Here is a 27170-nt window from a genome sequence, read left to right as displayed (position 1 = left end):
TCCACCCTAATGAAACCTCTGTTCGAACCAATGGCAGCCACAGACAAAGTTTGTGTCTTGGAAGGCTGCTGTTCTAGTAGCAGTCACGTCCTTCCGACAGATGTCAGAAATACAGGCGATATCTGTTAAACCTCTATATCTTCGGTTTGAAAAGAACAAGGTCATCCTGAAAACATACCCTACGTTCATTCCCATGGTGCTAGCCACCTTCCACTTACAAACTGAGGTTACCCTACCAGTTTTCTTTGCACATCCTTCCACACCAGCGGAACAGGATCTACATTCGCTAGACCTTCGAAGAGTTATAAAGTTCTGCATAGACAGAACAAAAAATTTCAGACACACGTCTCAACTATTTGTGGCTTTTAGGCCCCCCTAACAAAGGTCGGTCTATTTCAAAACAAGGTATAGCGAGATGGGTCTCTGCCGTAATTTCCACGGCGCACACCCGGGCCAATCGGCCGTTACAGGGACCTGTTCCAACCTGGGCAGTCCTGCACACCTTTGTCAAGCATTACTGCATGAAGGGACAAAGAGAGCCTGAAGCAAAGGTCGGAAGAGCCATCCTGTAATGCTTATTTCAATAAGGTATGCCTCCTCCCATTACACCTCCTATTACAAGATGTTCACTGCTGTGGCAATCTATTCAAAGCATGTGAATCCATGAAAGATCCAGTGCTGGAGAAGGAGTATGTTACTTACCTATAACTCCTGTTCTCCAGCATTGGTATCTTTCATGGATTCACATGTGCCCACCTAGCACCCTTATGGGAGAAAGACTAAATTTTGCCAACTCTCATCTCTTTGAGGTTAGAATCTGAAGATGGCCTCCTGGAAGGGGCTTGTCACTCGACGTCCCATTGGCTGAGGCACAATACACCCAAAAGGACATAGATTTGCTACAAAAGTGAGCTTACACGCTCTATTTTAAGCTATAATAAAATGTTATGAGGATCCCCAGCCTGATGGCAGGGAATATTCAAAGTATGTGAATCCATGAAAGATACCAATGCTGGAGAACAGGAGTTACATGTAGGCAACATACTCCTTCTTTATAACCCTCTAGTCTCTCACCTCGAACACTGCTTGGCTCTTCACCCTTTTTTATGTTCCAAAAATGTGCACCTTCTATGTACGTTTGTGGTCTGATCAACATATATAATCTTGTCCCCTTTTCCCTGCACATTCTGCTTTGTTTACTTTTTCCAACCATGGCTGTATTGTGTGTCCCTAGAATTGGCCCTGTATCTTGTAGAGAACCAGGAGTGCCATGCACTGTGCCTCTAACAGTGACACCTCCATGGGTATGAACCATTTGGGGTGCCAACTGCATACTGTATTAATCCACAAACATAGCATGAATTGTTATACTGGGTTCTACCTATCTCATTCATAGTGTCATACCACACATTTTTCCCTTTAGATTGGTGTTCATCTATGATACTGGCATGTATATTCTCTTGGAATTTTTCGTTTTTGTCTGGTCACAAGGTTTCCAACCATTGTTGTTATATTTGTTACATTGGTCCAATTATTCCCCCCATCCTTAATCCCTAAGGTCATTATCTTCATCATAGAGAAGAAGGGAAGAGAGAAAAACAAACAACAAATCCCTATGTTGGGTTTCTTCATTCTTTTACTTTTCTATGTTTGTGCCTCCGAAATCTGTGCACACCGAGTCAATACAGTTTTACAATGTCTCTACTCAACTTTGGCCAGTGGTGCTTTCTCCTGTTTCTGCTTCTAGCTGAAGCTTCTGGAGCTGTGCTGGTGTCCCTTCAGACATCAGTTAGATGTATCCAGGTGCTGCGATCTTTCACTATCATAGCAGTTGGTGTGGAGAACCCCACCTTGTGCGGTCCCATGAATTTGGGCTCTCTCCACTTCCTGTTGTCACTTCTCTCATAGACCTTATGTCCAGGTTGTAGTTGCAAGGGCTCCAATGACTCTCTGTGGCTTGAGTTCGGTGTGGCCTGTTGGTGCACTTTGTAGGTTACCTGGGACGATATATGCCTTACACATGTTGACAGTTCCCTAAGGTACCTGTTAAATTCTTCTCCCAGGATCTCTGTACTCCTGTGAGCATCTGCCACTGTTCGAGCTGGGGCAACCAGGTGTGCATCTGCTGACCCGTTACCACTTCATGCAGTGACAAGTGGTGGTCCCTGCTCAGCTAGTGGCGCAAATTGATCAGTGCCAGGCACAAGCAATACAGCGAGCTCTTTTTTTAGTGAAATGCACATTTTAGCCAGCTTATTATTCAGCAGAAAGTTCAATCGTTCCACTATTCCGTTGGCTTGTGGGTGGTACGCTGTGCAAAGTTTATGTTTTATTCCCAATAATTTGGTGAGCTCTCTGAAGAGTTCATTTATAAAATAAGGGCCGTTGTCGGACCTCAGGACATCACATATTCTCCACCTTGAGAATACCTCTCTGACCAAGAATTTTGCCGTAGATTTTGCATCAGCATGTAAATATGGACCAGCCTCAAGCCATCAGGATAATGGTAAAACTACAACAATCATATAATGAAGGTTATTGCACCTGTTAGTCATGTCGACAAAGTGGACATGGAGTTCCTTGAAGTGGACATGGAGTTCCTTGAAGGGCCCCAAGGGGCAAGGCAATGGGCCTCATTATGAGTTTGCCGGTCCGGTAGTACCGGCACCCGTGAGCTGAGCATGTCGGATGCACCGGCACCATTCACAAATAGTGCCAGGGAATCCGGCTTCCCCATTCCCATGGGGCTCAAATGGGAATGAGCAAGAATATTTTCTGCCGCCCAGGAATGGGCAATTACCGGGTCCGGCAAGGCTGTAATGACCCGATAATTGCCAATTCCTGGGCACTGGAAAGAAAATAATACCGGTATTACAGGCACCGCTACCGCCAGTCAGTTACTTAATGAGGCCCAATGTTGCTTTCAAAGTCTTCAATGTGTGGCCAGGATTTAACATGTGCCACTTTGTACAGTTGACCACAAATGTGTCCATCTGTTCAGAGATGAAACAACCTTCACTGATATCAGAAGTGATATGCTGCTTGGGGACATGAGTGAGGTAATGCAGTTATTGAAAGCTGGAGCCCTCCCCTGTCCCCTCGAGCATACCGAAGCACCAAGCCACGGACTCCACTCGGGCTGCCTGACCCCCTGATGCAGCAACTACGGATTCCCCAACACTGGTGAGCTGTTTGTTTGCTTAAACAGCCCACTCCCACTACTATTTAGGCCACCATCCGAGCCTTGCTGGCCACCAGAGCCCCACCGGGGCACCTGCGCTCATCTGCGGTGGAGATGCACCATCTTGTCCTGACCACGCGGCCTGACCCTAAAATGGCGGGCGCAGCGCGGCCCGAAAACGAGGCTGCATATTGTTCCTAAGCAACCTCGTCTCTCTTTGGCCAATCCCCGGCACCGATAGGCGGGAGCCGGCATTTCGGGATAAGGCCTGAGGGAAAAGGCCCTGTTCCTTCCCTGTTCGCCCCGGGTCACAGCGGTTAGGCGTCGCCATTATACTCGACTTCTGCGCCTTCACGCACCCAACATTAATACAACTGGCCCCGCCTTGCCCCAGCCAGCTTGCACCTCCCTGCGGCACACCTCAGGTACTATTCTATGAGTTATATGCCACCCTGGCTACTGACACTCCGTACATATCGTCATGAACAGCATTACTTATCTTGGCGCCCGGAGACTTGCCTGGTCAATTCACTCGTAATGTCTGTCACTCACGCTTGTCTTAAATGGTGTTGTGCCCTATGATCGCCCTCAGACCACATTTGAATTGTGTTGTTCCCTATGGTCGCCCTCAGACCACATTTGAATTGTGTTGTGCCCTATGGTCGCCCTCAGACCACATTTGAATTGTGTTGTGCCCTATGGTCGCCCTCAGACCACATCTCAATTGTGTTGTGCCCCATGGTCGCTCACAGACCACATTTGAATTGTGTTGTGCCCTATGGTCGCTAACAGACCACATTTGAATTGTGTTGTGTCCTATGGTCGCCCTCAGACCACATTTGAATTGTGTTGTGCCCTATGGTCGCTCACAGACCACATTTGAATTGTGTTGTGCCCTATGGTCGCCTTCAAACCACATGTGAATTGTGTTGTGCCCTATGGTCGCCCTCAGACCACTTTTGAATTGTGTTGTGCCCTATGGTCGCCCTCAGACCACATCTCAATTGTGTTGTGCCCTATGGTCGCCCTCAGACCACTTTTGAATTGTGTTGTGCCCTATGGTCGCCCTCAGACCACATCTCAATTGTGTTGTGCCCTATGGTCGCCTTCAAACCACATTTGAATTGTGTTGTGCTCTATGGTCGCCCTCGGACCACATCTCAATTGTGTTGTGCCCTATGGTCGCCTCAGACCACATCTGAACTGTGTTGTGCCCTATGGTCGCCTTCAAACCACACCTCAATTGTGTTGTGCCCTATGGTCGCTCTCAGACCACATTTGAATTGTGTTGTGCCCTATGGTCGCCTTCAAACCACACCTCAATTGTGTTGTGCCGTATAGTCGCTCATCTACGATCCAGCCAGTGCCTCTTGCTGCGCCTAGCCACACTGATACCTCCTAGTACCTAGGATGCTTTTCAACCCACTCTGAACCTATCCACTCCTGCCTACCTCAGCCTAGGTCCACCCTATCTGACTGTGCCCTCCTCCACACACAGCCTCGCCCAGCGCACTATCATGCTCATAGCGTCCTGCAAGCTCAACGTGGCCACCACCACGCTGCTCACTCTCCTCGCAACATTCACTGCTCTCAAACTCTATACTCCCATCCATCCCCTCATACCCACACCAACAAGCCCACTACCCTACCACAAACATCTCGCTACCCCGGATACCACACCAACCATGCCACATCGCACACCATGTGTCGTAATTATGCATAGACTAGAAAGACTTAGAGCTCGCACACAGACCACAGAACTTAGCACACTACCCCTTCCCACAGAATACAGAAACTATAGACTGAGTTCGCGCACCACTTCCAAACGCTGCCCCCACACGGGATACCCACTCTCCCACAGTCCACCACCCACTAACCCCGCCACACCCCACAATACCACCTCACATAACATATCAGATACGACCACCACTTGCACTTCCACAATCAAACCTCTCACACATCACATCAAGTGTGCCCTCCTCAATGTCAGATCTCTCCCAGCTCATGCACCTGATATTCATGACCTCATAACCAACAATAACATTGACCTATTAGCCATCACTGAAACATGGTTACATGAAGCATCAGGCCCCGCCGTTGCACTTGCACTACCACCTGGCTTCACCATACTCAGACAAGACAGGCCAGATCGAATAGGAGGCGGAGTAGCCCTCATTTACAAGGAGAACCTCCAGCTCCGACATGTCAGTCACGTCTCGACGAATAACTCTGACCTCCTTTCGGCCAAACTCACACTGTCACCCAACAGCACCATCAACATTCACCTACTATACCGTCCCCCAGGCATCACCACAGACTCCCAGGAAAACATCATCCACATCCTCAGCAATAATATCAAAAGCTCCACCAAAACCCTTCTACTAGGAGACCTCAATCTTGGGTTCAACGACTCAAAGGACAAATTTGCAGCCACTCTCACCAAGGAACTCAATGACCTGGGCTTCACCCAAAAAGTAGAAAGTCCTACTCACATCAAAGGCCGCATTCTTGACTGGATTGCAGACCATAACTGCCTCACCACTATCACCTCTAACTCCTCACTGCCCTGCACTCACCACAACTGCATCGAGTTCTCTATTCCCATCACCAAAAACCACAAAACTCTGACCCCCGCGCCAGCGCTGCACAAGTCAGAGGCTCTAAAAAAGGAGAACCTGCGCCCATACCTCAATACCCCTGCGTTAGCTCCCCCATTCGCTAATGACCCCAATATCCTAGCAGACATCTACAAAGATGTCATCACCAAAGCTATCAATGAAATAGCACCACTCGATTTGAAAAAAGAGAAGAAATCCTTACACACCAACTCATGGTTTACTGAAGAACTGCACTCAATGCGATCCCACAAAAGAGCAGCACTAAAAAACTGGCAATCTGACCCCTGCACCAATACCAAAAACAAATTCAATTTAATCTCCCACCAATACAAGATAGCTATCACCGATGCCAAAGCCAACGCTTTCAACACACGTATCTCCAATGCCAAATCACACTCCAAAGAGATCTTCGCCATTTTTAATGAGCTCATCTCCCCCCCTAATACACCGGACGAAATAATCAAAGATGAAGCCTGGTGTACCAGCATTCAAGCTGCCATGCTTCACAAAATTGACCTTCTCCAAAAGAAAATCAAAGACCACTGCAAAGCACTTCCGCATCAGACAGAAACTAAACCTACCAGCACCCCACCCACCTTGCCCAAGCCCACCATACCTGACTTCTCCTTCAGAGACGTCACTGAATCAGAAGTTATTAACCTACTAAAAAATCTCAAACCCTCCCCCTGTAAAGGCGACATCTGCCCACCAAAATTCGTCAAAGACTGCGCAGACTGCTTTGCGCCGCTCTTCACGGCATTCATCAACACGTCTTTTAAAACAGGCATCATCCCAGCTAACCTCAAAGAGGCCTGGGTCCGGCCTCTCTTAAAAAAACCTACTCTCGACCCCCTACAACCAAACAACTACAGACCAATAACCACAGTGCCATTTCTGCTGAAATTACTGGACAAAGCTGCTCACTGCCAAATCCAACACTTTCTGGAAACCCACTCCATCCTCGGGACCAGGCAATCAGGCTTCCGGAAAGGACATGGCACAGAAACAGCCTTGGTAGATCTGAAGAATCAGATCACCCAAATCATGGACAAAGGCAAGCCTGCTCTTCTGCTCCTTTTAGATCTCTCAGCCGCTTTTGATCTGGTTGATCACAAGACTCTCACTTCACACCTCACACACTCAGCCAACTTCTCCAAAGAAGCAGCCCTCTGGATCACTTCCTTCCTAGAGGGAAGAGCCATGAAAGTCTTCTCGGACATCGCCAACGCCACTCCCACGACAATCCATTGCGGGGTCCCTCAAGGATCTTGCACTGCACCCACACTCTATAACTTGTTCACCAAGCCCCTCTTTGACAAACTTGACTCATACGGCATCACATACACAAATTACGAGGACGACACACAAGTACTTCTACCCCTCTCAGGATCATACAACGAAGACGCCAAGGCACTCCACACAATCTACTCCGTCATCAAGGCATGGATGGCAGTTAATGGCCTCTGCCTCAATGGTGACAAGACGGAAATCATGATATTAGGTCAACAGAACACCCTAGACAAACTTGACAAACTGTACGCCAACTTCTCCATTGACAACTCCATCATCCCCGTATCCACAGCCGTAAAGACACTGGGAGTATACCTTGACTCTTCACTATCTATGACTAGACAAGTCAGTGCAATCACTTCCGCATCCGCACACACCACCAAACTCATAAACGCCATTAAGCCCTACCTCTCTAAACCCAACTGCCTCTCTATAGCAAGGGCAACTATTGGAGCCAAATTGGACTACTGCAATGCTCTCCTAGCAGGCACATCAGCCAAAAACATAAACAGACTACAAGTCACGCAGAAAAATGCTCTCCGGGCCGCTCTTAGTATCCCAAGAAGAGAGCATATCACCCAGGCCAGGCACTCAGCCCAATGGCTCCCGGTCAAAGAATGGATCACTCTCAAAATCCTCACCCTCACTCACAAATGCCTCTCTCTCTCCGCCCCATCCTATCTATCAGAAACCATCCTCAAACCTTCCTCCTCCCGTCCCACCCGGACGCAATACTCCAACCTAATCTGCATCCCACGCATCAAAAAAGCCAAAGCCGGAGGTCTAAGTTTCCCCTACATTGCAGCCAAGACCTGGAACGCTCTCCCTGCAGATATTAGAGCTGAAAACGCACTCCCCATTTTTCGCAGGAAACTGAAAACCTCATTCCTTGCAAAATAATTGGGAAACTCTCAGGAATCCATGTAAATATACTGCATTGCGAATGTATGCATGTCCACTGTAAATTCTGTATTGTATGTAATTACTTTATCCTATGTAACTAAGATATTGTCTGTAACAAGCGCCACGATGCCCACGGGCTGATGTGCGCTCTACAAATCTGAATAAATAATAATTGAAATGCAATGGTCAATATTTTCAAAGACATTTCTACTTTTCTGGTAATATTTTGTCTCCATACCTGTTAGGTCCTGCAGGTATCTCATAGTGGTTCATAGGATAGGAAGATGTTTTGGCAGGGTTACGTGCTAGAGTTTGGAAATATAGTGTGTGTAATGTTTATCTTTGCCTATTTTCCTTAACTAAAGTTAATGCAGAAGTCCCAAACCAACATGGAGAAACAGTGAGCCTAGCTGATTGGCTGTGTGAACAATGCAATGGAATGTCCTCTGAATACTCCAACTGCCTTTCATCCAAAGTAAATCTCAGATAAGACATGTTTTCTTAGGCTCCTTAGTTTTAGGTTCAATTTTAGTAAACAGAAGAAAATCTCCTGAAGAAAGAAGATAGAAGAAGCAGTAAGGCTTCACCAGAGACTCAGAAGACCTCAGGTGAGAGTGCAGCAGTGTTTGAGGCAGTATGATATTGTCAGGTCCGCTTGCCAAAAATCTGCAGGAGCTGCTGATCTCACAGACCCACTCTGGACGTTCCCAACTCAGCCCAAAACTCTACATTTGAATCAGCAACCACAGGGAAGGGGAAGGGCTAGTGGATAAAATAATAAACAACAGACTCTCCTCACTTCTGGTCACTGGGAATCTGCAGTAGGAAAAAACAACAGTTAAGAATTATTTTTTCAAACTGTCTTGTAACAACCTCTATTACATTCACTTCCTCCCCACTTGTTTCCTCTTTTACCTGTTTGCCTCTGCTTAGTGCTGAGAGACTTTCCTTAAAAATAACTGATATTTCCACTCCTGACTCTTTGAAGATTGTCTGAACTGTTTCCTATCACTAACTAACCCTAACTAAACTAACCTATTTAACTAAAATGTTCTTGTATTCTCTATTCTTCTTTTCTCTGGTTTATTTTGCTTCTTATAGAAATACTTTGCCTTAGTTGAATTCTAAAACTGCCTTTTTTTAAATGGATTTGCAACTTCCGTTTTGAGAAATAAAACAAACACTGTGACAAAGAACATCTGTATCTGAAGTTTAATGCATTCCCAGAGTCCCTCTTCACTTTCCACTCTTGTGAGTACAAAGAGTTAATTGCAGTGTCTTATCTGCACAGGCGCGAAGATGCGCACTGTGCCTCTTAATCAACGATCTCGAAGAGATTGCGGTTTCTTACCTGCACATGCTCGAAGACGCACTGGACGACCTCACTGATCACGAAAAGCCGATCTCAGAATGTGGGCTGACGTGCGCGCAAGAGCCGCTCTCTCAGCGTGTGGGCAGACGTGCGCATTTAACCACATTAACTCACGCGCTACCAACTTGTGTGCTGCTTCTCATGTGTCTCTTCATTTCACTCGTTTCCTAAAACGGTGAACTGCTTGACAGCCCAATCCTTCAGTTCTGATGAAGAAATTTGTTTTTTCTCGCTTTCAGAAATGTGCGCACAACTTTAACTACAATCACTTCTGATATGGAACATATAAGGTGATTCACACAAGATCTCTACTCTGAAAAAAAAATAGTCTATTTTTACCCTGCAGGAGTGTAAATATGTGTTGTACTCCTTTACAGGAGTACAACACATATTTAAAGTCTTTAAAGGGCACAACAGCTTATTCTGTTTCAAAACTTCAAATTCACACTTTCTCCCAAACTGCTGTACTCCCACCTTAACACTTCTGTTCACACAATATCTGTAACTTTTAACTTTTGTTCACACAACCTCTGTTAGCTTCTAAAATCTTATTTCTTCAGTTGAACTTCATCTGTTCTCTACAGTTAGGCCTAGGGTTGAGGAGCTTACAAATAACAGGTCCTGCCACTGACCTACTAGGGATGAAAGGCAGTTAGAAAGTTCAAAACACATTCCAAAGCAGTGTTCCCTCCTAGCCGCTCCATCTTGGCTTAAGCTTAGCCCCTTCCCCCTCCCTCCCCTACTTCAAATCCTACACCGTAAATCCCTTCACCTACCCCTCCTCTACCCTCCCCCCACGCTTCCCCCCCTTTGTAAATAGTTCTACTTATTGTTCTAATGTCCTGTTCATGTTTGTAAATATGCTTCTCTCACTTTTGTACCTGTTGTTATATTGTAAAGCGCTTTGGCTTAAAGCGCTATATAAATTCAATATAGCGCTTTAAGCCAGTGCAGGCGTGCAGCTGGCGCCCGGGAGGCAGTGCAGGCGTGCAGCTGGCGGGGAAGGGGATCTAGGCCCAAGATCAGAGGGTAGCCAGGTGACCAGTGCAGTTTCAGTCAGAGGTTCAGCAGGGGAGAGGAGGAGAGAAAGCCGAAGCAAAGAGGAAGGTCTTGAGGTGCTTCTGGAACCAGAGATGGTTCTCCTCAAGTTTCAGGGAGGCAGTTCCAGAGGGAGGCCTCAGCCGAAGAAGGAGATCTACCTCCAACTCGTTCCTTGGAGAAGCGACTGACCCTGAGGGAGTTGGAGGCGGATGAACGAAGAGCTCGAGAGGGAAGATATTTAGGAAGAGAGAGTTGAAGGTATTGAGGCCCCAGGCCCCAGAAGGCTTTGTGGACAATGCAGAGGGTTTTGAACTTAATCCTCACAGCCACTGGGAGCCAGTGCAAAGATTTCAGTCCTGTAGAGATACGATCCCTGGGCTTGAGGCCAAGGACAAGTCTTGCAGTCTTGTTCTGGATGAGTTGCAGAGGGCGGGGAGTAGAAGCAGGCCGATTTAGAATGAGGCTGTTGCAGTAGTCCAGCCTAGAGAGAACCAGAGCTCTGGAGTGAGCTTCTGAGGGAAAGAGAGGAAAGGAAGAATACCTCTGAGGAGGTGCAGCTGGTAGTGTGCCTTCTTAGAGACGTCAGAGATGTGAGGAGAGAAGGAGAGTGTGGAGTCGAAGATGACCCTGAGGTTATTAGCCTCACAGGTGGGAGAAGGAAGAGGGCCAAGGTAGGCCGGCCAGAGAGCGATAGGAAAGGAGGGAGCAGGTGTGCCGATGAGGAGAATCTCAGTCTTACTGGCATTAAGGCAGAGATCATTAGCGGCACACCACTCCTGGATAGTGGACAGTCAGAGATGAGAGAAGGAAAATGAGCTGAGTGTCGTCCGCATATCACTGAAAATTGGGGCAGAGAACGGCAATGAGGTGGGCAAGAAGTGCCAGGTATTGGTTAAACAGCCAGGCAGAGAGGTTAAACCCCTGAGGAATACTACAGGTAGAGATAGAGATAGAGGAGAGGAAGGACCCAAGTTGGACCTGGGAGGGTCGATCGGAGAGGAAAGAGGTCAGCCAAGTCATGGCCTGATCGGTGATACCCAGGTTATCACGGAGATGGTTGAGCAGGATGGCATCGCTGGCTGTGTCAAAGGCAGAAGAGAGACTGTCCTGGGCAGCCCCCTATGCACATGGGGAACGCCCACACTCACTGCCGCACCCATGGTAATACTAATTTTTAGGGTGGTCCCCGTTGGCTGGGGGACCCACCCGATGTCACCGCCGCGGCCCGTGGAATATTTGAGGTTCAAAGGGTGGGCTCTTTTGGCTGGGGGTCCACCTGACATCACCGCCACGACCAGCGCCATTTTTATTTTTGGCGGGGTCCCGGTTGCTATGGGGACACCACCATGCTTACTGCCATGCACTGCAGCCTCATCATGGCCCGTCCCTTCGCCAATGCATTGTAAAAACACATGGGGTGGGCCACATCTTCACTCAGGCCACTCAACGGAGCGACTCGGGACTCCACCGCCTCATCTTCATCCAGGTTGGCCCCGAGGCTAACCCAGTGCCCCCATCTTCACAGTTCCACCGTCCGGGGTGGAGCCGGTTCCGCTGCAAGTCTCTCCATTCCCTCCCGGGCTGCTCCTGACATACGCAGTCTGGGAGGATTTCTTTGGTGACAGATCAGCCTCGGTGGCCACGAGTCAGGGCTGTTACCCACACACGGTCCTTCCCGGGCTGGTCTTGATGGGCCTTGGTGAGGCACTGCCAGGCTGCCCGGGCCACAAATATCTCTGCGGCCCGTCCGGTCTGGCCACCAGGTGGCTCGATAGTCACCACGGCCCAGTGGTGGCCGAGCTGCCCTTCGCATAGCAGCTCGGCCCTCCTTCTCATAGTCTCTGGCAGGCTTCTCCATGTACTGCCCAGCACTATTCAAAGAATTAAGGCCCCAGGGACCCGCTTGAAGCAGGTTTCTTGATTCTCCTCTCTTGCCTGTCCAACCCATTCTTGGGCGGGGGAGTTATTTTCTATTTTTTTTTCTTGCTTTTTTCACAGGGTAAATAGCTGTGTTGTATGGTGATGTGGATGGTACTAGAATGCCTTGCTTTATCAGTGCTGTAATGGTGTCATACATTCCTTTATCTTCTTCCCTGGATAATGAGTATTGCTTCACTCTGGGAAGTATTGAACCTGGTTTGAATTTAATTCTTACTGCTCCTACGCTGTTCAATAACCCTACATCATGAGAGTTGTTGGTCCATAAACATGGGGCACTTCTGCCATGTCCTTGTATAACCGTGATGATGGTGCTGTGGCAATCATTACTGTGTTTGGTATCTCTCTGTATTGTAGTACCATATGACAACATATGCATATTTCAAACGCAATCTCCCCTTCCTCTTCTGTGTCTGCGAACAGCCTTTCAATAGCCCCAGAGAATCCGTACGTGTCCGTGCTTTTATTGGTTAAAGGAAACCTCCCTTCCTGTATACAGGTCATGGCCCCTGTTGTCCACCATGAAGGTGAACATCCTATCACCTATCTTCAATCCCACCTTAGGTTCCTTTTCTGGGTCCGGGGTGACAGATAGGCTGGACATGCCAGAGCTCGCTGTGGGCTGTCCTATTGTGGAGTTGGAAGGGGTTACCTCCCAGGACGCTTGCTCCTGTGTAATGGGTTACTGTCCCTCGAGGTAACACATTCTGTTCCCATGGAGGTATAGTAACTTGGGCTGTCTCTTGCTGTGTGACATTCTACATAACATTTGCAATTGGTACTTTAGGGGCTGTACCTGTGTAGGGGCTGTTACTTTCATCAGTTCTGGATTCTGTGGCTGCTTGGATGCATGGCATATATGGGGCTGGAGCCTGCTACTGTGCCTGGGGCATACAGAGCCCAGAGAGCATATGCTGGCATCTTGTATTTAATTTTTTTAATTTACATTTGTAAAGCACACAGGCGGCCCTGGGGCATCGTGGCGCTGTTACAATAAGGCTTACTCAGTTACAGAAGAGAAAACAACATGTTTATTAGGTACATTGAAAACGATACAAGAAAGTACAAAGTTACAATGACATTTACATGATGTGAAATTATAATCCTGAAGGTTCCAAGGTTACAGGGGAACCAGCTGCAGCTCACTGTGAGCTTAGTATAGCGGGGGTACCTAGTTGAAAAGCTCGTTTTTGAGTGATTTGCAGAGGGCTGCGTGGGAGGTCTCATTCCTTAGTGTTGTGGGCAGGGCATTCCAGGTTTTAGTCGCTAGAAATAGGAAGCTCGAGCCTCCAGCTTTGGCTCTTTTGAAGGTAGGGACATTGAGCTGATTGAAGTGGTGGGATTGGTGGGGTATAAGTGGTGGGATTGGTGGGGTATAAGTGGAATATTGGTCCGGGGTGCACCTGGATGATACTGCATGGGAGGGTCTGCTTCAGCAATCTCCTGCCATATGTCCCATTTTCCTACATAACCAACATGCTCCACTGAATCATGGTCGTAATCCTCCCACTCCCATTCCCCTTTGGGAGTTGCTTCTTCCCCCTTGGTTCCCACCCATGTCTCTTCTACCAAACCCCGGTCAACCTACCCATCCTTGTTGTGGCTCTTGTTAATATCGCCCTTCTGTATTATTGCTAACTACTGCACCTTCCATGCATTTTTTGCTAACTTTTTCTGTATTTGTTTTGCCTCTGCTCGCTGCGCTTGTTCTTCTTTTATTTCACAACTGTTCCCGTCTGGCCGGGTAAAATGTTTTTTGCAAAGCTCCGATCCATGGCTGTGCAATTTGTGTTGGGAGGCCGGAACACTTTGTATAAGGTCAGAGGGACTGGCAGAACCCTATGACCAGGGAGGCCTTGCCGCCCCCGATTTCAAACTGTATTATCTAGTCGCCCAAGCACAATTTGCAGGATACTGGTACTCACTAACTCCCGGGCCAGTGCATAAAGACCTGGAGCGGCCCCAACAGATCTCAGGGCAGTCATCCTGGACGACCGGTACACGGATGAGTGTACATTTGACCCAGTTTGTACAAAATGGAATGCGTGGGCCCGAGTGCTCAAGCGGCTAGAAATATCAGCTCTGTATAATAGCAAAATTGGACTTTGGAATTACGCTTCCCTCCCTCCTACTTATGACATCGACATACAGATGTCCTGGGACCCGAACAAAGAAATGGTATTGGGGGATCTGTTCCCACGGGGTAGGTTGGTAACCCAAGAACAATTCATGGCAAAACTGGGAACGAGTCCAGTTAAGTTATTACAATACTACCGAATTAGGGCTGCAGCGCGCCGAATATGGCCATCGTTCACACAGGAGCCAGAATCATGTGAGTGTATTGATGTGATAGCATTGAAAGATATGTTACGGGGGGAAGGTCTCGCGGCTCTACAGGGCTATACAGGCTGCTCAGACCCCACAGACAATAGCGAGGGCTAAATGGGAGAGGGAACTGAATGTGAGTATAGATGAGGCAAGATGGCGCAGATACTGGGCCTCATTATGGGTCCGGTGGTAACCATACCGGACCCGTAAAAAATAACCAGCGCTTCATTTCCCGTGACACCGGGCTATTCCAAGTCTGGCGGCCGGGAAATTAGGCGCCAGTAATTTAGTTAGTCCCCATTCCCATGGAGTGCACTAGGTGAAAACTCTGCAGGCGGGTGCCCACAGAGTTGTAGTGTGCCCGTAAGCTCACCAGCACCGTTGTTTCCGCACCGGCACAGTTATAATGAGGCCCACTGTCTGTTAACGAGGGAAGTTGCAGTGATTAAGACTCATCCAATTTAAAGTTTTGAACCAATTACATTACACCCCTGCTAGGGTAGCGCGTTGTTTTTCCAACTACAGAAGATAAATGTACGAAATGTGGGTGGGGGCGATAACTCGTTCCACATGTTTTGGAGTTGTCCCATGGTAACATGGTTCTGGCAGGAGGTTGCTGCAGCATTGCTCCAGCAAATACCTACTGGGTGATATTGCAAAAGTGTCAATTGCAAAACGTAACTGTTTAATGTATGCTGTATAGTGTCAAAGAAATATATATTGCTTAAATGGAAATCGAAAACTGCACCCTCATGTGAGGAATGGCTCCGAGAATTGACATATGTAAACAAAAGAGAAGAGGGATATGTAAAGACACTAATTAGGACATGTCGACCTAGAGATATCTGGGGCTCGTTCCGTGAATATCTACAAACATCTTCATAGAGGTCTGGATAAAGAAACAATGCAATAGTCATGTTTTTATGTAAAGTAAACCAACATAGTATGTATCAATATTGTGAGAGGTATAGGGGTAGCGGGCCCTAGTCCAACCTGTCTTCCTGTCTGCTTAAAGGTTTAAATAAAATAAAAAAGTTGCATTATCTATATATATATATATATATATATATCTATATATATATATAAAAGTGAAAATGTGTGGGTCTTTGGAAAAGCAAAAATTCCCTATTCAATTCTACACTGTTTCACGAATCTGCACCAAATTCTACCCAGTCAGTTGTTAGGACCCTCCAGACATTACTGACTACATGACATCTGGACAATCCACCCTTTTCCTCAGATTTCAGCAAAAGTGAAAAATGGGGTGTGGGTTTGTGGCTTTGCGTATGTTCCCTATATAATTCATCACTGTTTCACCAATCAGCACCAATTTCTGCAAAGTGACATGTTCGGACTCTCCAGACATTACTGGCTAAATGACATTTGGACACCCCACCCCTTTTCCCAGATTTCAACAAAAATCTCTGGGTTTGTGACTTTGTATATGTTCCTATACAATTCCACACTCTTTCACCAATCTGCACCACATTTTGTACAGTCACCTGTTACAACCCTCCAGACATTGCTGTCTGTATGACATTTGGATACTTACCCTTTTCCCTGGATTTCAGCAAAAGGGAAATGTGTTTGTGGGTTTGTGGCTTCGCGTATATTCACTATACAATTCCACACTGTTTCACCAATCTGCACCACATTTTGCACAGTTATATGTTAGGACCCTCCGGACATTACTGGCTACATGACATTCAGACAGCCCAATCTTTTCCCCGGATTTCAGAAAAGGTCAACATTTGTGGGCTTGTGGCTTTGCGTATGTTCCTTATACAATCCCACACCGTTTCACCAATCTGAACCAACTTTTGCAGAGTTACCTTTACCTGTGAGGGAATGAAAGCCCGGGCAACGCCGGGTATTTCACCTAGTGTTAAGTAAAGTCGAAAGCTTTTGACGGTTCTATGTGAAGATCTATCCTCAGAAATTCTGCCAGGGAAGCAATTCTTTACTCTGTCTCCTAAAAGCCTTCCAAACATTTCTAGGGCTGGTGTTATGTAATATTCTAAACTCCAGCAATATGAAGAAATATCATCCCATGACAAGATTTTCACTGGATGCCGAATCGGTGATCGAATGAGCCAGATACCCAGGTCCCACCACACTCCTTTTTAAAATGTGGAGAGGAGAGTTGAGAGCCCATGGGCCGTAACTGCCGACAGGAACGTCAGATTGTGGTGGGTGAGCAGCTTGGTTCAGAGTGAAATACCAGGACTTCAGGCAGCAGTTGGAATGTCCAGGAGAAGGGCAGCTTCTTAGTGGGGCTGAAGAGACAAAGGAAGAGTGATTTAGGTTGGTCTTGTGGGGTTTCCTTGGCTCTCTCCTCTATGCCCTCTGAAAATGTAGAAAGGAAGTACGGTTTGGGTCCTACCTCACTTAGTGGGAGGCCCAGCTGGTAGCACCACTAACAAAGCACTGAAGGACTGGCCTGAACCCAGGAGGTTGGTAAGAGGGAGCGGCAGGCAGTCAGACCTCCAGGAGGAACATGTGGCAGTCATGTATTGGCTTAGTATCCTGCAGAATGTTGTGCTATGGCCGAGTGGTGGTAGATGTACCTTTCGTGTGTAGGTACAGGGTAGTTAGCATTCATGTTCACGTGATGTTGCGTGCACCCACAGTATCTCCTGTTGCCGTACAAGTTTCATGGCAGCGCTTGTGTGAGCCAAACGGGTGTAATCAATGGCACCTCACTCCTACGGAATCCCCCTATTTTGTAAAATGCCCTCACTATTCCTCCAGTTGCGCATGAATAATCATGATGAATGGCTATTCATATCTTGCCAGACGCCAGGATGGCAGTGAGGACAGTGAACATTGTGATATCTCCATTGAGATGCCACTGGCCCTCTGGATGGAGCCAGTGACCAAAATGGCATGTCTTTGCTTTTTGGGTGAAGTCAGCCCTTGTGCGCCCTCACAGACTGCCTTGTCATTTCCAGTTGTACGTGAGGGGGAAACAGTATCTAAAGTAGACCTTATCATTTGCCATTTTGGATAGCAAATTGCTCCTTCTCCTTATGCGTCGATGCATATTTATTTATTTATTTTTACATGTGTATAGCGCACATACAGCCCTTGGGCATCGCGGCGCTGTTACTTGTCATTAGCTTAGTTACAGAAAGGAGCATTTGGGTTAGAAATCCATTAAACACAGTAGAATAACATTCATTGCATTGCATTGTTCATATCTGGCAGGTGTAGAACTTGATTTAGGTGTGGTGTGGGCAGTGATTAGGAGAAAAACCGTGTTTTTACCGCTTTTCGGAATGCCAGATGGGAGATTTCTCCTCGAAGGGGAGGTGGTAGGGCGTTCCATTGCATAGCTGCTAGATATGGGAAGCTGGCGCCCCCTGCTCGGGCTCTCTTGATTTTGGGTACTTTGAGCATGTTTGCATAGGGTGTCCTCGTAGGTCTAAACATGATGCCCACTGGATCAGCCATTTTGGAAAAGTGATATGACCTTTTATACTATACTGTTCTGTGCCCTGAATGCAGTGTCATTTATTTTGATGGGCAAATCAATTGCTGGCTTTTTTGGTCCACTTGCTCAGCTTTATTTTTGAGCAAATGATGTGCTGCCAATAGGCCATTGTATGTGCTCACATTTTCTAAGTAGAATTTTATTTAACAATCTTTGCTCACTTTTGCTGGTCACTCGCTTCTTGTATGCATTAGAACATGTTTTCTGCCCACTCAGAGCATCTTATACCTTTTTTTGTGCCTGCTAATTGCACTCGCACATTTCTGAAATGCACTCTTCCGAGAATCATGCACGTCTCAGATTTAAAAAAAAGTTTTCGGTATGTGCCCCAAAGTGTGCACTTGCAGCGGTGGGCGCTGTATGCCTGAAGAGGTCACACCGGGAAGATAGCAGAATGCGCAGTCACAGGACTAAGGTCGGGCCTTCCCTTTCGATGACCTAACGCTTTTGCACACTTGCAGAGACAAGGAGCTCACTAAGGAGAAGACTCAATGTTTATTTGCAAGAAGCCCATCTTCCATTTAAAAGGCCAGCCTCCAAACCCACAGCATCGGGTCAACAAAGAGGTCTAAGAACTTCTGAAGATTTCCAGGGTTTTCTGGCTGTTCCCAGAGCATGAACAGGCGATCCAGAGCACCTGACGACCACCAAGGAAGAGACCTTGTGCAAGTAAAACATTCTTGGACTAGACTTCCAGCTGGGCTGAAAACCCTAAAATTTGACACCCTTCAGGCCCAGCAGCATGTAACAGCAGTAGGCTGATGAGTGCCCCTCTACCTTTCATCATAGAGGGAAATAACACGGACTTTGTAATTGATAAGAAGCAAATAAAGATGCCCCATGCCTTTCCTCCGTTTTATTTCACCCACTAAACAAGTTTAATCAAATCTGGTAGAGGGCCTACCGAAGCTATTAAAGCTGGATGCTTTAGTGGTGGTACATCTGGAGGCTACTTGTCAAAGTAGTTTGCCCTGCCCAAAGGACAAGGCGAGATGGAGGACTATCCTCGACCTCTCCACTTCAACCAATTTCTTCATTTTCCAGCACAAGGGTTTACAAATACTGACATCCCGTATGGATGGGGATTGCTGTTCACACTGTACTTGCAGGATGCATACATCCATATTCAGATTTGGAAACCCCACAGAAAATTACTCTGCTTCAGTGTTCAAAATACACACATCCAGTGCAAAGTGCTGCCTGTTGGGCTTGATTCAACACCCAGGGTATTTACAACGGTGATGGACACACTGATGTCTCACCTATGTTGATGGGACATATTTATCCATACCTGGACGACTGGATGATTCAAAGAGGAACTACACCTGCACAGGTGGTGGAATCCGTCAACCATGTTGTCTAGCTGGCTTTTGCTCTGCGCCTGACAACTTGGAAAAATGTACTTTCACACCCACTCAGAGGATGCAATATGTTGGCCTCATTTGGCACTGTACCCCTCTACAGAGATAATCATTGCAAAAGTTGTGCATAGTTCTTGACCCGTACACACCTATCAGTAGTAAAGTGGCAACGTCTGTTGGGTTTGATGGCCTTTTGCAGTTTGGTTAGTCCACATGTGAGATTACTCATACAGGAAATGCAATTATACCTTGCAGCACAGTGATTTCAAGCTTCACATGCAAAGACTGAACTGACAGAAGTGTTGGTCACGTTGCACCAGGACTTAGGGTGGAGGATGGAGGAGAGCAATCTAATGATGGGAATTCCCTTTACACCAACACCCCCAACCAGGACATTTGCCATGAACTCAAGTCTTTCAGGCGGTGGAGCCATGATGGGCCAATAGGAGGTCCATGGGTTCAGCATATAAATATGCTAGAACTCAAGGCTGTCTATCTAGTTTTAAGGTATTTTGTCCACAGCTAGTGGTTCACAGAGTATTGATTTACACAGACAACTAAATTGCCATGTTCTATGTCTGCAAGCAGGGGAGCACAAGGTCACGACCACTCAGCCTTCAACACTCCACCTTTCCGTTAGCCTCACATGTGGCAGGAGAGGAGAATGTGCAGCAGACATACTCAGCTGAAAGTAATATGTACCTCTCAAACCTCTCAAACGTGAGCTGCATGCGGCAGTGCTGCAACCAACTGTTCATTAATGGGGCCAAGGAACCATGGATCTTCGTCTTGAGGGTGGATCTTTTACAACAACAGGGAGGATGATCCGGCGCCTAACCCCATAATTCCTCCCTTAGCAGCTTGGGTCTTGAAGACTTACTTTATAGTCATTTGGAGCTTTCTGACAAAAATATGGAAATTATGAAGGCTGCAAAGAAACATTCCACCTGGTCACAGCACAGTACGCTGGTAAATTGACGTGTTTCTGCCATTGGTGCTGAAGATACGCCCCTGAATGCTCACACCAGAGAAAATACAACCCGCTAGGGAAGAAAGGCCCAAGTCGATCTTGTAAGGATAACAAGTTTAATCTCATAAGCAGATGAGAGCAACAGCAAAGGACCCTGCTGCTAAGAACGTTCTGCCGAAAAGTAGTATAAGCAAAATCTTATAAGGTAAAATATCATCATAGGTGATGCAATACATACAGTAAAAACATACGCTGCTGATTGGATGGACCCTATACAGGTGCTGCTTTATCCATATGGGATGGCAGTTTATGGTCCTAGTCCGTCCGTCCGTCCTCCATCATGTGGGTCCTGCAGGGCGCATCTTCTTCTCACTCCGAAGGTCAGAAAACAAATTAATTATATTCCTATTATATAGCTTGTTTATCACTCATACTGTGCACTTTGCAGACCTTAAGACTGATACACAGGAGGTTGCAGGGCACTCTAACCTTCACACACACATTTCACTCACTCCCTCCTTGCCATCCAGCTCCAAGGTCCCTGCCCTCGTTTTGAACTATAATTTATCCCTCCCAGAACCTCGCAATACAAATCACACGATTGTCGGTTCACTGATACACCCTGTCCATTCTCTTTGAACATTTCAGGACGTGTTACTTTGAGGTCGGTGGTCAATTGCACCTGGTGTCATGGAATTCTGGGATTCTAGGGTTTAGTTATGGGCTATAACTCGTGGTCACTCGGGAATGGGCCAGGTCATACTTTGGCCAAAGTGAGATAACATGCACACCTGGTGCCGGCCTCTGATCGCGGTCTTGTATGGCACATTCCTCTTGGGTGAAAGACACATCTTTGCAACACTTTCAAGAACAATGAACAAAAAGTGTGGCGGGTGGGGGTACGAACTGTCCTCATTGGAGCTCAGGCATGACTGGAGATATCTGTGGCCTTGTGGATGTGAACCTAGTGCATTAAGGCAGCATTTATTACAGTGCAAGCCTTTTCTTCTACCTATGATAATTAATATCTATGCAAACTAGCAATGCCGCTTTACACCTTATACTATACTATGCAGATAAACTATAATTATACCGGAGTAAGGCCTTGTTAAATGGGAAGGGGTCCCTCTCCCTGACCCCTCTCCTCCTGACCCATCATAGTGCCTCAAATGCATCTCGCCTTACTTTAGAGCGCCTACGGTGGGATGGGGCTGCCCCCTTCCTAACATTCCTCCCTTCTGTTACTTCTACAGTAGCACATTCTGGCATAGCTCTGTGCTCCCACTCCCCAGTTTCTACATCTACATATGGCGTATTCTTCTTCACTGTCACCCATGCCCTGCACACTGATTGCAAACTTTCCCCCCTACGTGCATACTCTTCAGGTGAACAAGTCAGATAAATGCATCCCTCTTCCCCCGTCAAGTCCACCCAAACCTCCGTGTAATTTTCTGCATCAGGGGGTGGGGAAATGATTGTGTGGTGTAGAGAATCAACTTAATCTCCATACGGGATGGGGAACATCTCATATTTCGGGCCATCCTCTGGGACATCGGTTTGTACTTCAATATTTTTTGTTTTGCAAGGTGCTTTTGAACCCCAATCAATAACATAATTCTTGCGCTATCAGATGCCCCAGCGGCACAGCATTGAATAACCAGCTGACAAGTGCAGAAAATGACCAGAAGAAATACAATGACGGGCATTGGCATCCTCACGATCGTTCCTAGCCATGACAGAGCCCGGTTAAATGCCATAGTCAGCCAATCACTGTCCTGTATTCCTCCTTCCTTCTTCATATGAACACGCAGGACATGGACAGCTGCAATGATGTGGAATAATGAAGCGTTTTCCACATCTTCTGGAGGCACAAATGTGCAACAGGAATCGCCACATTCTTTGCAAACCCCACCCTCCATTGCTGTTAACATGTCAAGCACGTACCGATTTTGCATTGTCAAAAGTCTCTGGCCCTCATTACGACCCTGGCGGAAATCGAAAAACGATGGCGGAAATGCAATACCGCCATCGAATAGCGCTCGGTGCGACTATGACCCGTCACCGCAAAGTACGAAGCCATTAGCGACACCGTAGTGAACGCCAACGCTAACTGCACCAAGCACGCGCGCGCGCGCCATGCCAAACCGTAAACACCACCATGGCGCAAGGGTACGCCAATTCCGACCCTAGCGGACATGTACCTAACGCCATCAAGCATGGCGGAATGTACCATTCCGCCATGGTGAGAAGTACGGCATCGCGAATCAACCGTAAACGGCCCCACTGAGTGCCTGTACACCGCTCCCTGCCCACAAAGTACAACTCCCCGTAGGTGCAATGAAGTCACAATGCAACCAGTGAAATGTACAAGTCACCCATGCATGCCAACGAACAAATGAAACACAAGAGGGGCCAATGGGAGCTGCAGGGCACAGATGGCACGAATACAGAAGCCATCCCAATGGACATGACCACAGTCCCCCACCAAGAAACACACGCAAACACAGGCACCTGCGACCAGCAATATTCCTAAAATCACATCATTCCACCAGTCCACCTGGCTGACCGGCATCTGTTACACAAAACCCAATCCCCCGCCCCTGAGCATGACAACATTCAAACAGTCATATTGGCAGCCCCCATCCCTGACCTCACGGGCTTCGTAGGCAAACGCGCCCAGTACAGTACCACGCAACTAAAATCCGAAGCTGGAACCCAATGCAGATCTCCTCACAATACATCGCTCCCCAAATAGGAATATGCCACATCACTTGCAAAGAAGAACGCTACACGGGCCAAATCAGAATAGAAATTTAATACACAACAAAATCACCAAGCCCATACAGCCATCAGGCCATGAACTCCAAAACACATTTCACCATTGTGGGCTGCATCCGCAAGAAATGACCAGCCACTACTTGTGTGACGCCCTGTTCCATCATGGTACACAGAGCCACATTCACGTACGAAAAGGCAACATGGAAGTGCACAGAACCGCAGGGCCGTCCCAATGGGGAGGCACTAGTCCAGCTGAAAGGCCGAAATGTTGCTCCGAGCCACCAGTACTGCGTAAGGGCATGTGGCCCATTGGCGATCGTCCCATAAGATCGTAATGCTGCTCCACTGATTAACACGAAGCAGCAGGTGTCGGGAGTAAAACCCATCTGCAGGAGTGGCATACAGATGGCAGTGGCAAAAGGGGAGGAGATACCTGTCAACCAAAAGAAAAGAAAAAGAACAGAATGGCCATCAGAACTACATCCGAACAACTCACTTCAATGATCACACTGAATCCACAGCCATATGCATGCTAGCCCACTCCAAAGGATCATCACCACCCCAAAACCACTTGCGACTCATAACCATCTATATCGAGGTGTAAACACCATCACAAACGAGTGTACCAGTGCATGCGTCTGTGAAAACAGAATCCATCAGATGGGATTGTTAACGTGCATGGACACAAGTGTCTGAAGGCGCGTCGAGAAAGGGAGGGCTCAACAAGGCCAGATAGACGATGGTCCCACTATGGCAGCCCTGCATCACATAGCGCAGGGGAGGCGGATAGATTCCAAGAAGCCCTGAACATGGCAAACTCTGTATCAAATCATCTGCCCATGCATCCATTCATCATTCCCTCATCCCGGTATAAAAACGCCAGAACATTTACTCACATAACATTAGAAATATCCATTGAGTCTGTGCGTTATGCAGCCTGCAAAATCCACAGTGCCCCAGCCCGTAATTCCAGTGTTGTGAAGTAACATGTATTTGGGAACGTCCGTCCTCATCGCCCACGTCGCTATTGCGCATCCCAAACTATTCATATCAATCATTGCTTCCTCGCCATGGCCCCTGTCTCAAGGACATTGAACAATAGAACGTTATATTTGCAGTCAGACCTGTGGGCATCTCCTCGCCGCGAGCTGAAAACCGAAAGCGCCGCCCTTCGAATTCCTCATTTGCAACATCACGTCGAAAAGGCATCTGTGGCCGTTTGAAATCACTAATTAATCCATCTAGTGCGGCTGTGTGTGAAAATGGCAACTGCCTTCACCCACAAATGGGACGCCCCGCCCGTCGGTGCAACTCGGTACAGTGATGCATGAGGGCCCACCGTTACTCGAGTACTACGTTCCACTGACCCTTCACAAGTCTGTTCGCGACGGCAAAGATTGTATGTGAAACAATGGGACCATAGCCGAATGTACATATCAACAAATGTTACACGGCCATCGGGTACAAATACATGATTGCAATAGCAAGATGCCATTACCGAATTGCAGCGTTGTGTGCGGGACGTGCTCGGCCAAAGGGGAGAGCAGCTTGCACAGGTGGAATGAATCACCACAGGTGGAGGCCATACAGCCTGAAAACACATAAATTGCACACCCAGTCTCCTCCCACAACCACACACACTCCGAAATGCTACCGGCAGGACTCGCGATGTTGGCCCTGGGGGACCTGATAGCACTGCAAGTACTCCAACTCCAAGAAGAAGACGAACACCAACTACAACCGGCCGCACGGAGGAGACGCAGGAGGAGGAGGAGGGCAAGGCAGGGCCAGCAAGGGCCGCCAGCACAGCCACTACCACCACGCAGGCAGGCCGCAATCCCACGCCTCCGAGCACATCCGTTCAACCTCACTGATGAGCAGATCCACACCCTCTACCGTTTGGACCGGGACACCATAGCCGCCATTGTGGACATGACACAGGCTGACCTTGTCAGCATGATAGATAGCCCAACCGCCATCCCACCCCTACTGAAGGTGGTGTCTGTACTCCACTTCCTGGCCACAGGCACCTACCAGCACACAGTCGGACAGTTGCATGGCATTTCTCAGCCACTGTTCTCACGGACACTATTGCAAGTGCTCGATGCCCTCCTGCAGCACGCAGACGACTACATCTCCCTACCACGCTCGGAGCAGGAAATCACAAACACGAAAGTGGGATTCCATGCACTTGGCGGCATACCGGGTTGCATTGGTGCCATCGACTGCACCCATGTTGAATTGGTCGTCCCACATGCCATGGAGGCCCAGTACCGCAACCGAAAACAATTTCATTCCCTGAATGTACAAATGGTGTGTGACTCCAACAGGATCATTACACATTGTTGTGCCCGATTCCCTGGATCAACCCATGATTCTATGGTCTTGAGGAACTCCACAATACCACGCTACATGGAGCGACACGCAGGGAACAGATCCTGGCTACTCGGTGAGTCTCATTACATGCATGATAATGTGGGGTATGTGATTCGGCAATGACCTGGCAGGAAGGGGGGGGGTGGTGTGCGTACGTAGCAATGGCATTCCACATAATCCGTTTATCGTCCACATGCAGGTGATGCTGGATATCCACTGAAGAGATGGCTCCTCACACCAGTCCGGAACCCACGGGACCAGCATGAGGAGGACTACAACCATGCCCACTCACGTACCCGTGTAGTCATTGAACAGGCATTCGGCCTACTGAAGACTCGTTTCCGCTGCCTCAGCAGGTCTGGCGGGGCACTCCTGTACCGCCATGAGAAGGTTGCAAAGATGGTGATGGCATGTGTCATGCTCCACAACATGTGCGTACGTAGAAATGTGCCCATGCCCCCTGACGCAGAACTGCAAGCACCTGATGATGGTCATGATGAGGGTGGGGATGTGGCAGCACCTCAAGGAGTCTGCGAGGCACCGGAGGGCCGTGACATTCGTCAGCATCTCATTGATGCATGCTTCTAGCACTCACGCCTGGTGGCTGATACATGGACACGGTACTCGTGGCACTGTGTGTGTCTGGTACATGCACAATATGGACTGTACGCCTATGATGGCCTAGTACACAATGATCATTGTCCACACATCACATTGGTTGATCGTGCACTGTTTATGGCATATGTGATATCATATTGAACACCCTATCGACCCGCCACCCAAGTGAGCCCAACACACCCCCTCCACCCTCCTACCTCCCCCCCGAACACCAGTGTCCAAAGATGCTCATTGTCAGTGGGCTGTCGCTATTGCAAGCCCCCTCTGCGGGTATCAGGGGCACCCCTGCCTGTGGAGCGCAGGTTCCTCCCAGATCTACGTTGGGGGCTGCCCTGGACGGAACTTGCAACGGATGATGTCTCTGCCTGCTCACGTCCATGCATGTCCCTAAGGGTTTGTGAGAGCTCAGTGAGCACACGGCGCACTGCGGCAAGTTCGGCACATACGTCTGTGGACGTCGCATGCAGTTCCCCCCTCAGGCTCTCGGTGCTTCTCTCCATTTGGACTCTCAGGCTCTCGGTGCCACTCTCCATTTGGACTCTCAGGCTCTCGGTGCTAGTCTCCATTTGGACTCTCAGGCTCTCGGTGCTACTCTCCATTTGTGCCCTTAGTGTCTCTGTACTTCTCTCCATTTCTGCCCTAAGTGTCTCAGTTGATGTTTCTATGTCTGCCTTAGTGCCCCCACATTCATCGGCATGGTCCTTGAGGAGCGTGGCCAGTTGCTGCTGTTGCACGATTAACTGGTCGAGGGACTGTTGCCTCTGCTGGGCCATGGCCATTTGCGGGGGTGTCACAGAGGGGCTGTTGACCTCATGTTGCCTTGCCACAGGGCTTGTGGGGGATGGCCAGTCGTCGTCTTGTGGGTGCCCCTGCGTGGTATCCTCATGTTGTACGGGATGGGAC

The 27170-nt window shown here is 48.0% G+C and overlaps 1 protein-coding gene across 1 annotated transcript in view; it reads left to right on the top strand.

Annotated features, from left to right (window-relative positions):
• The window catches only part of NUP210L (nucleoporin 210 like), a 1198481-nt gene that overhangs the window by 1048896 nt on the left and 122415 nt on the right, over positions 1–27170 (top strand). The window lies entirely within an intron of this gene.

Source organism: Ambystoma mexicanum, chromosome 1p (genome assembly GCF_040938575.1).
Source record: "Ambystoma mexicanum isolate Mex_15411 chromosome 1p, UKY_AmexF1_1, whole genome shotgun sequence".
Lineage (NCBI taxonomy): Eukaryota > Metazoa > Chordata > Amphibia > Caudata > Ambystomatidae > Ambystoma > Ambystoma mexicanum.
The sequence above is the reverse complement of the archived record's forward strand: the minus strand, read 5'-3'. Positions and strand labels throughout refer to the sequence as shown.